The sequence below is a fragment of the Carlito syrichta genome, unplaced genomic scaffold (genome assembly GCF_000164805.1).
Source record: "Carlito syrichta isolate Samal-C Ts95f unplaced genomic scaffold, Tarsius_syrichta-2.0.1 Scaffold79488, whole genome shotgun sequence".
Classification (NCBI taxonomy): Eukaryota; Metazoa; Chordata; class Mammalia; order Primates; family Tarsiidae; genus Carlito; species Carlito syrichta.
In genome coordinates this window covers 37,658-48,838 of record NW_007023584.1, presented here as the reverse complement: position 1 = coordinate 48,838, position 11,181 = coordinate 37,658, and the positions used below count along the sequence as shown (strand labels likewise).

The 11,181-nt window shown below is 38.5% G+C and overlaps 1 pseudogene; it reads left to right on the top strand.

The window, feature by feature from the left end:
* The first annotated feature begins 247 nt into the window (after positions 1–247).
* LOC103256999 lies at positions 248–5,524 on the top strand (annotated as a pseudogene).
* The last annotated feature ends 5,657 nt before the right edge of the window (positions 5,525–11,181 follow it).

The following is an 11,181-nucleotide window of genomic DNA, read 5'->3' as shown; positions in this document are numbered from 1 at the left end:
GAGTGGCAGAGTGAGACTCCAACTCAAAAAAAAAATTTTTTTTTTACAGTGACTGATCAATTTGACCAAAGCATTAAAACTGAAACGAAATCATGCATAAATGAAAATCCCTTATAGCTTAATCTTTCTTGGTTGCTGTATCTCATAGCATGTAAGCCTGTGTTATGGATGTACACAACAGAGTGTTCATTGTTGCATTGTTGGAAATGGCAAACTGCATTCATAAGTTGTATTGAGAAAATACTTTATGACTTACCTTTTCAGTAGAACACTGCAGGATGAGGTAAGAGAAGGTAAGTTTATAATTATTGGCATTGGCAGATACCCAGGATATGCTTGGAAACTTGAACGGAAACAGGATTTTGTATGGTTGTGTGTATATGCATGTGGTGTGCATGTGAACATATGTGTATCTATACGGTCTTGTTACTGCCTTTAAAGAGGGTAGTACAGTATTTTTTTTGTTTTACGTTTCTCTTTTTGTAATGTTTTTAAAACCTTTACTTGGAATATATTCTAAACAACCAGAAAGGATGGAAGAATAATACAAAAAAATCCCCAAATATCTTTGAGGTCTCTAATGTGATTGCCGTCAGACCTGTTCATTCCCACGTCTAGTGCCTGAGGTGAGAGAATGCCACAATTTTGGTTCTTCAGGCATGTGGCCTCTTTAGCATAGTGACTTCACGGTCGACATTACATGGTAGCGCAAAGCTATTATCTTGGGAAGAGCCAGAATAATATGTCCTTTTCTAATCTAGCCTTGGAAATTATAATGTAACTTCTGCCTCCGTTACTAATAGTTCGCTGGGCCAGCCACAAAAGCCTATCCATGATCAGGGAGAAAGTAAAAGAATTTGTCAATGTTTGAAGACCATTATGCATTGATACAGTAATATTTCCTGATCTACAGAGTTTATTAAAATCTCAAAGTCCTATAAAATGTTTATAGCCTTTTCTATTTTAGGATCCAATCTATAAAATGTATTGTGCCCTGCATTTAATTGTCATGTTTATTTGGCCTTTAATCTGTATTAGTTCACAGCTTTTTTTTTTTTTTTTTTTCATGAAATGGGTATTTCTGAAGAGTACAGGCCAGTTATTTTGCAGAACATCCCTAAGTTTAGGTTTGATGCGTCATGATTAAATTCAAGTTAAATGTTCGTGGCCTGAGTACTACACAAATGATACATACTTCTTAGTGCATCACAACAAACACGTTGCGTTTGTTTTGTTGGTAATGTTAGGGGTTTTTTCATGTATATTTTTTATTTTAAAATTGTGGGGTGCAGTTAAGGGTTAGGTATACAAATATGCATTGTGTAGGTACCCTTGTTGATAAGGTGTGTCATCTTTCCCCCCTACCCCGTCCCCAGACAGATAGTGACTATGGTTAATCCCACCTCCCTGCCCCCCCCATAGTTTCCCACCACTGTCAATCCTTTTCTTATGGTATCACGATAGTTGTTCAAGGTCCACTTATGAGTGAGAACATGTGATACTCAGGTCTTTGTTTCTGTGAGAGATCACTTAATTACTAATTTCAAATGCAAAACAATTTTACAGTGAGTAAACTGGCAGGCACCGGTTTATTCAAGTGTTAAAAACTAACATCAGCCTCCACCTTGGTGATGTTAGTTTTTATCACTTGAATAAACCAGTCCTGCCAGTTTATTCATTGTAAAATTGTTTTGCATTTGAAATTAGTAATTTGTGGGGAGATCTTTGGGACTGTGCAACTACCTCATTAGTCTTTCACCTAATTTTAGTGATCATTGATGATTCTTTTCTGAATCCGTGATTACTGTGTGATTGCAAATTGTTGACTTTCTTACTCCATCTTTCCTTCTGTATTTTAGCAGTTGGCATCCTGCTGTTACAAGAACTTTTCCTCTTTGTGCTCATAGTCTCTGTCGTCATTAACCCATTTTCTGGTACAATAAGATATTAGATTTATCTTGTATATTCCCTCACTCAGCACCTATAGAGTGCTGATTCCTTTTAGTGGGGAATGGCCTTTAGAAACCAAGATATGGGTGCTGTGCAGTCAGCATTATTGGGATAATAGTCCTTTGTGTGTGTGTGTGTGTGTGTGTGTGTGTAAAATACTGATCCCTCCAGTTTTAAATAGGTATTGCAGCAATCTTTCTAAGGTTTTTTCCCCCCTCATTCTATATTTTTCCAAGAGCCAGAAATTGACCCCCAATATCATCGATATATTTACTTATTTGTTCAGACTTTCAGTACAGAGCAAATAGTTTTACAGTTGTTAAATAACGTCACTGGAAAAAAAAAACAACTTTGTGTTCAAGATTTGTTTGGGGGCCTTTTTTTCTCTTTAGACCAAGTATTTATAGATAAAGTACTTTGTTTAAAAGTTAATTGGCCAAGTTTTTTTTTTAATTCCCCCCAATTGATCTATTGTATTATTTATTTGAAATAAAGTTCAGTTCTCTTTTATCTTTATATTATCCTCCAGGTCCCTCCCATTTTTTGATTTGTAAAAATTGGGAAATAGAGATTAAAGATGAAACTGTAATTTATCAGTACCCTGATATGTTTTTGTTTTTATTTATTTCCTTATATTCAGACATTTTTATTAAATAGCTTTCATTTAACTCCCTAGAAATATGTAAGTACTTTTCACTGTTCTATATTTTTCATGAAATTAATTTTAATGACTGCATTATATCCTTCTGAGTAGATGTGCCACAGGAATGGAGAGATTATATGACATGGCAGAAATTGGGTGGACTTACTACATCTGGTGGTTTGAACATATTTAATAGTTTCTTGTATTTTCCTTTATATTTGAAATTCCTAAGATTTAAAAATATGCACAATAAAAAGAAAGAGCTAATGAGTATAGAATTTTAGGGTCAGATAAATTTAGTTTACCACCAAGTTCGGCAGTTGGTTTAGTTGCTTTGAGAATTGAACATTTTGCTGGGGGTAGCGGGGGTGGTCTGCCTGTGAAGGGGGCAGCTTCATAACTCCTCTGAAATGTCAGTGAAGAGCATTGGTCGCCCCCAACCCCCACCGCAGGTCTCTTCAGCTCTTCTAAGTGGTCTATTTTCTCTCTCACACCCCTGTCCCACTAGGCCTGAACAGGGCTTTCTCGCTTATTGCCCTTTCCAAACTATGATCTTCTCTTTCCAAGTCTGCCCCCGCCCAGCATTAATTTTTATGTCATCAAACTGTATACCCCCCACTATTCCTTCTTCATCCAGTCATCCACCAAGCTGTGGTTATTTGTTCCCTTTCCTTGAATATTTTGTCTCCAAGATCAGTCTCATTCCTTTGCCACTATTCTTGTCACAGTACTTACAGGTTACTGTTAGCCACTTCCAGAACGCTGGCCTCTCAGTTCCTTGGCCCCCGTGCCACCAATGACCTTGTCTTCTACTGCCTCAGTCAACCACTGACTCCCATGATAGCATATTATTACCAGTAAACAGTGAAAAAGGAAATCCATAATCACATACTCAAGCATTCAGCTCTGTAGTTAGCAATTATTTTTCCAGCTCACTTTCTCTTTTGTTCTCACTTCGATATCTCACAAGGACCTGACATCATTGCTTCAGCCACCTTTTTACTCTCCGTTACCTCCTTCATGTCCTTTTTGCCAGTCAAGGTTTTTTCCATATATTTGAAAAAGCAGAATTCTGTTTATGTCCCATTGCAAAGAAATGTGTCTCATGTCAACTTCTAGCGGCAAGGAAAACTGAAAGAATGTTGATTGTTCTAGTCATTATAGAAGAGAGGGGCAAGAGCAAATTGGGTTGGGAATGTATGATGAAGCAAGCTAGAGTGACTAGTTCAGATAAACCGGCTTAAATACATTCCTAACACAGCAACTCCAACTCCAGTTTTTGTCTTCCACTGAAGAAAGAATGCCACCATGCTGCTGAGAATAGGGCTGGTTCAGTAATAATGCCAACACACCTAGGGATTTTTAAAAAATAATTTCAGCCGTGCTCGGTGGCTCAGCCTGTAATCCCGCACCTTTGGGAGGCTGAGGTGAGTGGATTGCCTGAGCCCATGGGTTCGAGACCCGCCTGGGCAACTTGGCAAGACCTCATCTCTACAATAAATCAAAATGAGCCGGGCATGGTGGCGCGCGCCTGTAGTTCCAGCTACTCAGAAGGCTGAGGCAGAAGGATCGCCGGAACCCAGCAGGTCGAGGCTGCGGGGGCCAGGAGTGGCCACTGCATTCCAGTCTGGGCCATGGAGTGAGACTCCAACTCAAAAATAAATAAATAAATAAAAATTAAAAAAATAATTTCAGACGTTGAAGACTGGCCAGTTGCCATGAAAAGGTTTGTGTGAAACATTTTGTGAATTGTGAAGTGCTGACCTTATGGGTAAGCACTGCTCCAGAGGGTCAGTGGGATAGATGTGAACAAGTACCTATGAAAGATGTAGTAAGAATGATGGAAGTATTCTGATATGAATATGTAGTTCCTATTTCACCAAAATTTCGACAGATAGCAAGCACAAACTTGGCTAAATATTAAAATGTTATATATTTGCACATCTCTATATACAGAGGATGGCCAGAAAATGTATACACATTTCAAGAAAGGAAAAACCTGTATTAAAATTGTAAAACTCGAGTGGCAGGCAACCCACTGTGGGTGGGGGAGGTTCCCCAGGGCATAGAGTGGGTACGGGTGGAAAATAGAATCCCCAGAATGGAGGTTCCTAGCAAGCATGGACAACCCAGCAATCTGTGCTCTGACATGGGGTTCAGGAAGCAGAAGTGAAGACTAAGTACATTTGTGAGCAAGAGTGTTTACGCAACTACGGGTAATACTTTACTTGATATTGAAGAGTACCCTGATACTGAGGTACAAAAAACCCAAATACTAATTGGAACAATGGCCAGACAGGTGGGTGAACACAATATTGGATTTCATCAAGAACAAGGACATCAACTATTAAAAAAGCATTTGGAGACCTTTCTCAAAGGTGAGAGAGGACTGAGGATATTTTTTCCTCTTTGTGGAAAAGCAGTTGAGATGAAATGGTTTGCAGACCGGGGACACAGTGTAGTTGGTGTGGAAATCAGTGAACTTGGGATACAAGAATTTTTTACAGAGCAAAATCTTTCTTAAAAGAACCGATCACCAAAATTCCAGGAGCCAAAGTATTTAAGAGTTCCTCGGGGAACATCTCATTGTACTGTTGCAACATTTTTTATCTTCCCAGGACAAACATTGGCAACTATTTTGGGATAGAGGGGCATTAGTGGCTATTAATTCAGGTGACTGCAAATGCTATGCAGATATAATGTTGTCTGTACTGAGAAAAGGATTTCAGTTCTTCATGTATGTTCTTTCTTATGATCCAAGTAAACTAATCCAGGCCCACCATTTTATGTTCCACATGCCGAAATTTGAAGGTTGTTTGGTGCACTGTGTACACACATTGTCTTGAGAGTGTTGATGTTTTTGAAGAATGACATAAAAGTTGGGAAATTGACCTCATTTTTGAAAAGTTACATCTACTTACAGAAAAGTAAATGAGACGTAAATAGACTCAAGTAACAACATGTTGAGTAACTGAAAATTAGTCTAAGGTTTAACAATGTAATGGATGAATTTTTTTCAAAATTATGAATCATATAGATCTTTGCTCAAAAATTCACGTAACTTTTTAGAAGAAAGCATACTAAAATGTTAAAGTAGCTCCTTTGGAGAGGAGAGTCTGATGTGGATGAAAATCTGTGCTTGTGTCTGAATTACACATTGCAATAATTTTTTTTACCAATTAGCATGCATTACTAAAAAGTAAAAATGCAGTGCATATGACATAAATATAATAGACCAAAACGGGCACCGTAAAATTTAGAACAATTAAAGAACTGTAGCACTTTAATAGGGTTCAAAGTGGTTCCAAAAATGACATACAGGATTAACTTTTCTATAAACCTCCATCTTATACTCAAATCCTAGCATTTCTTTTCATATATTTTTTTCCTTATAGTTTTACATATAACAAAGTCAAGAAAAAAATTAAAAATTGTAATTAAACAACCAACCTAATATGGAATGAAATATTATTCCCAAACTCTAAGAATAAAATGTTTTAAGTTGAAAAAAATGGTAATACTCAACATATACAGATTACAAAAGACAGAAACAAGTCACATTTGACTCTACAATGACAAGAGGTGCTCAAAGTGGTCGCCATCAGTGTCCAGACACTTCTGATCATGGCAAACTGCTGCCCGATTTGTTGCTGTGCGAGGCCTCCTCGCCTCGTGCACATCACACACAGAGCCATGCGTCTCAAACCTACCACGAATGAGTGCAGTTGTTAGGCGTGTTGCATACTCACACCTCCATTGTTGCACTTCCACAATGTTCTCGATTTTCACATACCCCTTCAAAATGGTCTTGCATTCCTCAGTTGACAACTGTGCTTCCACCATTTTCTTTGACCATTCTGCCTGTCGCACAGTGATGCTAGCATTCATCTGATTAATGCCATCTTTTGAGCGAGCAACATACTACACATTGCTACCGTAATTCGCTTCAGCTTTGAAAAGTAATACATAGATAACTTAAAATGTGTATACATTTTTGGCAACCCCGGTATTGATGTACATGAGAGAGAGTGTATACAAAGGCACTGGAGAGTAAACGAGAGCAGGTAAATCCTAAATCCCAGAGGTGGCCTCAATCCCTCGAACATTATGACACAGGGAGAGTTTTCTACTCTTTGCGGATTTCAGGCTGACACAGCAAGTCCCAGACTGCGCTGTTTACAGCAGCCAAAACTCTGATGGAACACCTGCAGTTGGCTGACTTAAAAGCTCATAAAGAGAGTTCAAGGCCAACACAATGCTATTAGAAAATGATGTTGGGAGAATACCCTGAGAACAGTGGCCCAGAGAAGGGAAATCCCAAATTCTGTGTCTAAATGCTTACCAAATCTCTATAAGGGTAGAGCAGACTTAAAGCAACCAAGACAATGCTAAGAGAATTGAAGTGAATTTTGACCTGCCACCTATAGGAAAGGAAGAAGTCTCAGTCTAGTTAACTGAAGTGCCTGATAAACATATTTTAAAAAGCAATACTCTTTGAAGGAACAATATAATCCAGAGTTCCTCAGCATATTAATCAGAATATCTAGGATACAATCTAAAATTACTTGACACATAAAACAGGAAAATATGATTCATTCTTAAGGAAAAAAGTGATGATCAACTTTGAAACAATCTAGATGTTGTAATTATTAGACAGATTTTTAAAAGCTGTTGCAAGTATGCTTTAAAAATGAAAATTATAGGCCAGTTGTGGTGGCTCATGCTGTAATCCTAGCACTTTAGGAAGCCAAGACAAGTGGATTGCCTGAGCCCAGGAGTTCAAGACCAGCCAGGGAAACATGGCAAGACCTCATCTCTACAATAAATCAAAAAATTAGCGAGGAATCGTGGTGCATGCCTGTAGTCCCAGCTACTTGGGGGCTGAGGTGGAAGGATCACCTGGGCCCAGCAAGTCCAGGCTGCAGCAGCTGTGATCATGACACTGGTGACAGAATGACTCCAACTCAAATTACATATATGGAAACGATAGGAAATGTCAGCTGAGAAATAGAAAAAAAGAACCAAATGGAAATTCTATAACAAAAATACAATATCTGAGATAGATTATCTAGATACCTGTAGTAGCAGAATGGAAATGGCAGAGAAAAGCATCAGTGAACTTGAAGATAACTTAGATAAAATGGACCAACTCCTTGAAAGACACATTTCTACCAAAGCTTATAAGGAAAAACAAATAATCTCAATAGGTCTGTACCAAAGGAAATAAACCAATAATTGATCATTTTTCCAAAAAAAATTGAAAAGACCCAGACAGATTCACTGGTGATGTCTGCCAAACATTTAAGGAAGAAATTAAACCAATTTTCTACAAATATATTTCAGAAAATAGAAGCAGAGGCAACACTCTATGGGGTCACTGTAACCCAAATAACAAAACCAAATAAAGGCATAACCCAAAAGAAAACCATAGATTATTATCTATAATGAATAAAGATGTAAAAATTCTCAAAAAAAATATTGACAATAATGTATAAGTTACAGAACTATACACTGTGACCAGCTAGGATTATTTCAGGTACGCAAAGCTAAAAAGACATTTGAATACTAATGAACATAATCTACCAATTCAACACACTAAAGAAAAATCACATGATCATATCAGTACCTACTGAAAAAAGTACTGGACAAAATACATCCATTCATATTTTAAAAAAAAAAAAAAAGGCAAACTAGGGATAGAGGGAACCAGCTCAGCTTGATTTAAAAAAGAAAAAAAAGCCCTATAGCTAATACTTAATAATGGGAAACTAGATGCTTTCCCCCAAAGATTGGAAACAAGGTGAGGATATCCCCTTACACAATTTCTATCCAATATTGTACTAGAACTCCTAGCTAATGCAGTAAGACAAGAAAAGGAATGCCGATTGGGGAAGAAGAAATGAAACTCTGTTCACAGATGACATTACTGTCAATGTAGAAAATTCCAGCAAGTTATTTTGGGAATGTTGACAAACTAATTCTAAAATGTATGCAAAAAAGCAAAAGAGCCATAATAGCCAACACAGTATTGAAGAACATTAGAGATTGGAATTTCCCAACTTCAAGACTTACTATAAAGCTACGTTAATCAAAACTGGGTGGTATCAGTGAAGAAGCAGAGTTCAGTGGAACAGAACAGAGAACCCAGATATAGACCCACACAGTCAACTTACCTTTGATAAAGGGACAAAGGCAACACAATGGTTCAAAGTGGTCCAGCTTAATTCTAAACTGTCCCTTGTGAAATGATGACAGAGAAGTGTACAAGTTATTATTATAGTGATAAAACATAAAGGGAGCAGGTTGGTAAGCCTGGAAGGAGCAGTTTTATATTGGAAAGACCTCATGAGAATCAACTGTATGTAAGGATGACATACATCCTTGTGTCTCTGAAGCCAAGCCTAAGGCCAGTTATTAGGGCAGACGAAACTAAATAAATCAATTCCTACAGACACAAAAACAAGTAAGACATCCCTACAAGGTTTCGATAGTGACCTGAAGCAAAGTGTGTGTCCAAAATACCTGTCTGAGGAGACCTTCTGAACTCCTCAGCCTCTGTAGCAACTTGAGAAAACTTAGGAGACCTATGCTCATCCTTTATCAACTAACAGATCACAGGAACAGGTGTTAGAAAGTTGGGAAACAGTTGCACCCATTTGACACAATTCAAATCTCATCAGCTAATGATCACAAAACTCCCAAGGAGCCTTAATCCCAGAAGAATGGAATAAACTCACTGAGATTCATGAACTCTCACCTAAATTCTGCACAAACTTGCCCTTCAGGCATGAGAAGGACAGCACCTTGAATACCTAGGTAAAGACCCTGGGATTCAGATGTGCACACTATGACCAAGTCAAGGGTCCCGGTCCAAGACAGGACTTCAGTGGAATTATGAGGAACTTCTATTTCTCTTCTACTTCTGTCAATGCCGCCAGGAGCATCCTTGCTGGGTAGTCAAACGATTTAGATTTATTATTCATTGCAGAAAGGGAGAACATACACCATAAACAGGATAACTCAGTAGGTGATTTGGACTTGAGTTAGGTGATTCAGAGGAGGGAGGCCTTGGTTTAAAGAAGTATGGCTTTAATACATCTTAAGTAGAAGGAGGGAAGGTTCAACCAAGAAGCAGCAGACAGCCAGGAGAGGTGGCTGGTTGGCCATTTTTGTCATTTGGATAATTGTGTTTTGCCTTTGTTGAGACATGACTGCAGAGTGGCCTTGTTTTTTTCTACATCTATCATGGTAACAAAATGGCTTTGTCCAATGTTCTTTTCTGTGAAATTGTTCGTGTCCAAAAGAAGGCAGGAAATAGAAACGGGAAACAAGCATAATAAAAATAGTAGACATGGCCGGGCATGGTGGCCCAGCCTGTAATCCCAGCACTTTGGGAGGCCGAGGTGAGAGGATTGCCTGAGCCCCAGGGGTTTGAGATCAGCCTGGAAAACTTGGTGAGACTTTGTCTCTACAATAAATCACAAAAACTAGCTAGGTGTGGTGGCGTGCATCTGTAGTTCCAGCTACTTGGAAGGTTGAGGCGGAAGGATTGCCTAAGCCCAGCAGGTTGAGGCTGCGGTGGCCGTGAGCATGTCACTGCACTCCAGCCTGGGCCACAAGGGTGAGACTCCAGCTCAAAAAAAAAAAAAGACATAATTCTAAACCGAAGGGAATTCCAAACATTTTAGTAAATATAAACAGTCTAAAAACAATTAAAGTCTAAAAACAATTAAAATACAAAGATTGCCAGAATCAAATGTTTTTAAAAATGACGAGACTATGGGTTGTTTACAAGAAAATCACTTTAATTATAATAACACAGGTAGGCTGGGCGCAGTGGCTCACGCTTATAATCCCAGCACTTTGGGAGGCCGAGGTAAGAGGATTGCCTGAGCCCACAGGTTGAAGACCAGCCTGGGTAACATGGTGAGACCTCATCTCTATAATAAATCAAAAAAACTCGCCGGGCATGGTTACGTGCACCTGTAGTTCCAGCTACTTAGAAGGCTGAGGCAGAAGAGTTGCTGGAGCCCAGCAGGTCAAGGCTGTAGTGGTCGTGAGTGTGCCATTGCACTCCAGCCTGAGCAACAGAGTGAGACTCCAACTCCAAAAAAATTAAAATATGTATGGAAATTCCTCAAAAAAGTAAAAGTAAGGCCAGCATATGATTCACCAATTTCACTAGTAGGCATATCACAAAAAGAAAGGAAATCAGTATATTGAGATATCTTGCACCCCATGTTGATCACAGCACTATTCACAATAGTCAAGATATAGAATCAACCTAAGGGTTATCAACATATGAAAGGATACAGAAAATGTGGTACATATATACACAATTGAATATTATTCAGTCATAAAAAGGAATGAAATTCTGTCATTTACAGCAACATGAATAGAACTGGAAGTCATTATGTTAAGTAAAATAAGCCAGGCAGAAAGACAAATATTGCATGCTCTTGTTTATATGGGAAAGCTAAAAAGAAATGATCTCATGGAGGTAGTGAGTAGCATGGTAGTAGTGGTTGAGAAGATAGAGGGCAATGGGCATGAAGAGAGGTTGGTTAATGAGTACAAAATTACCACAG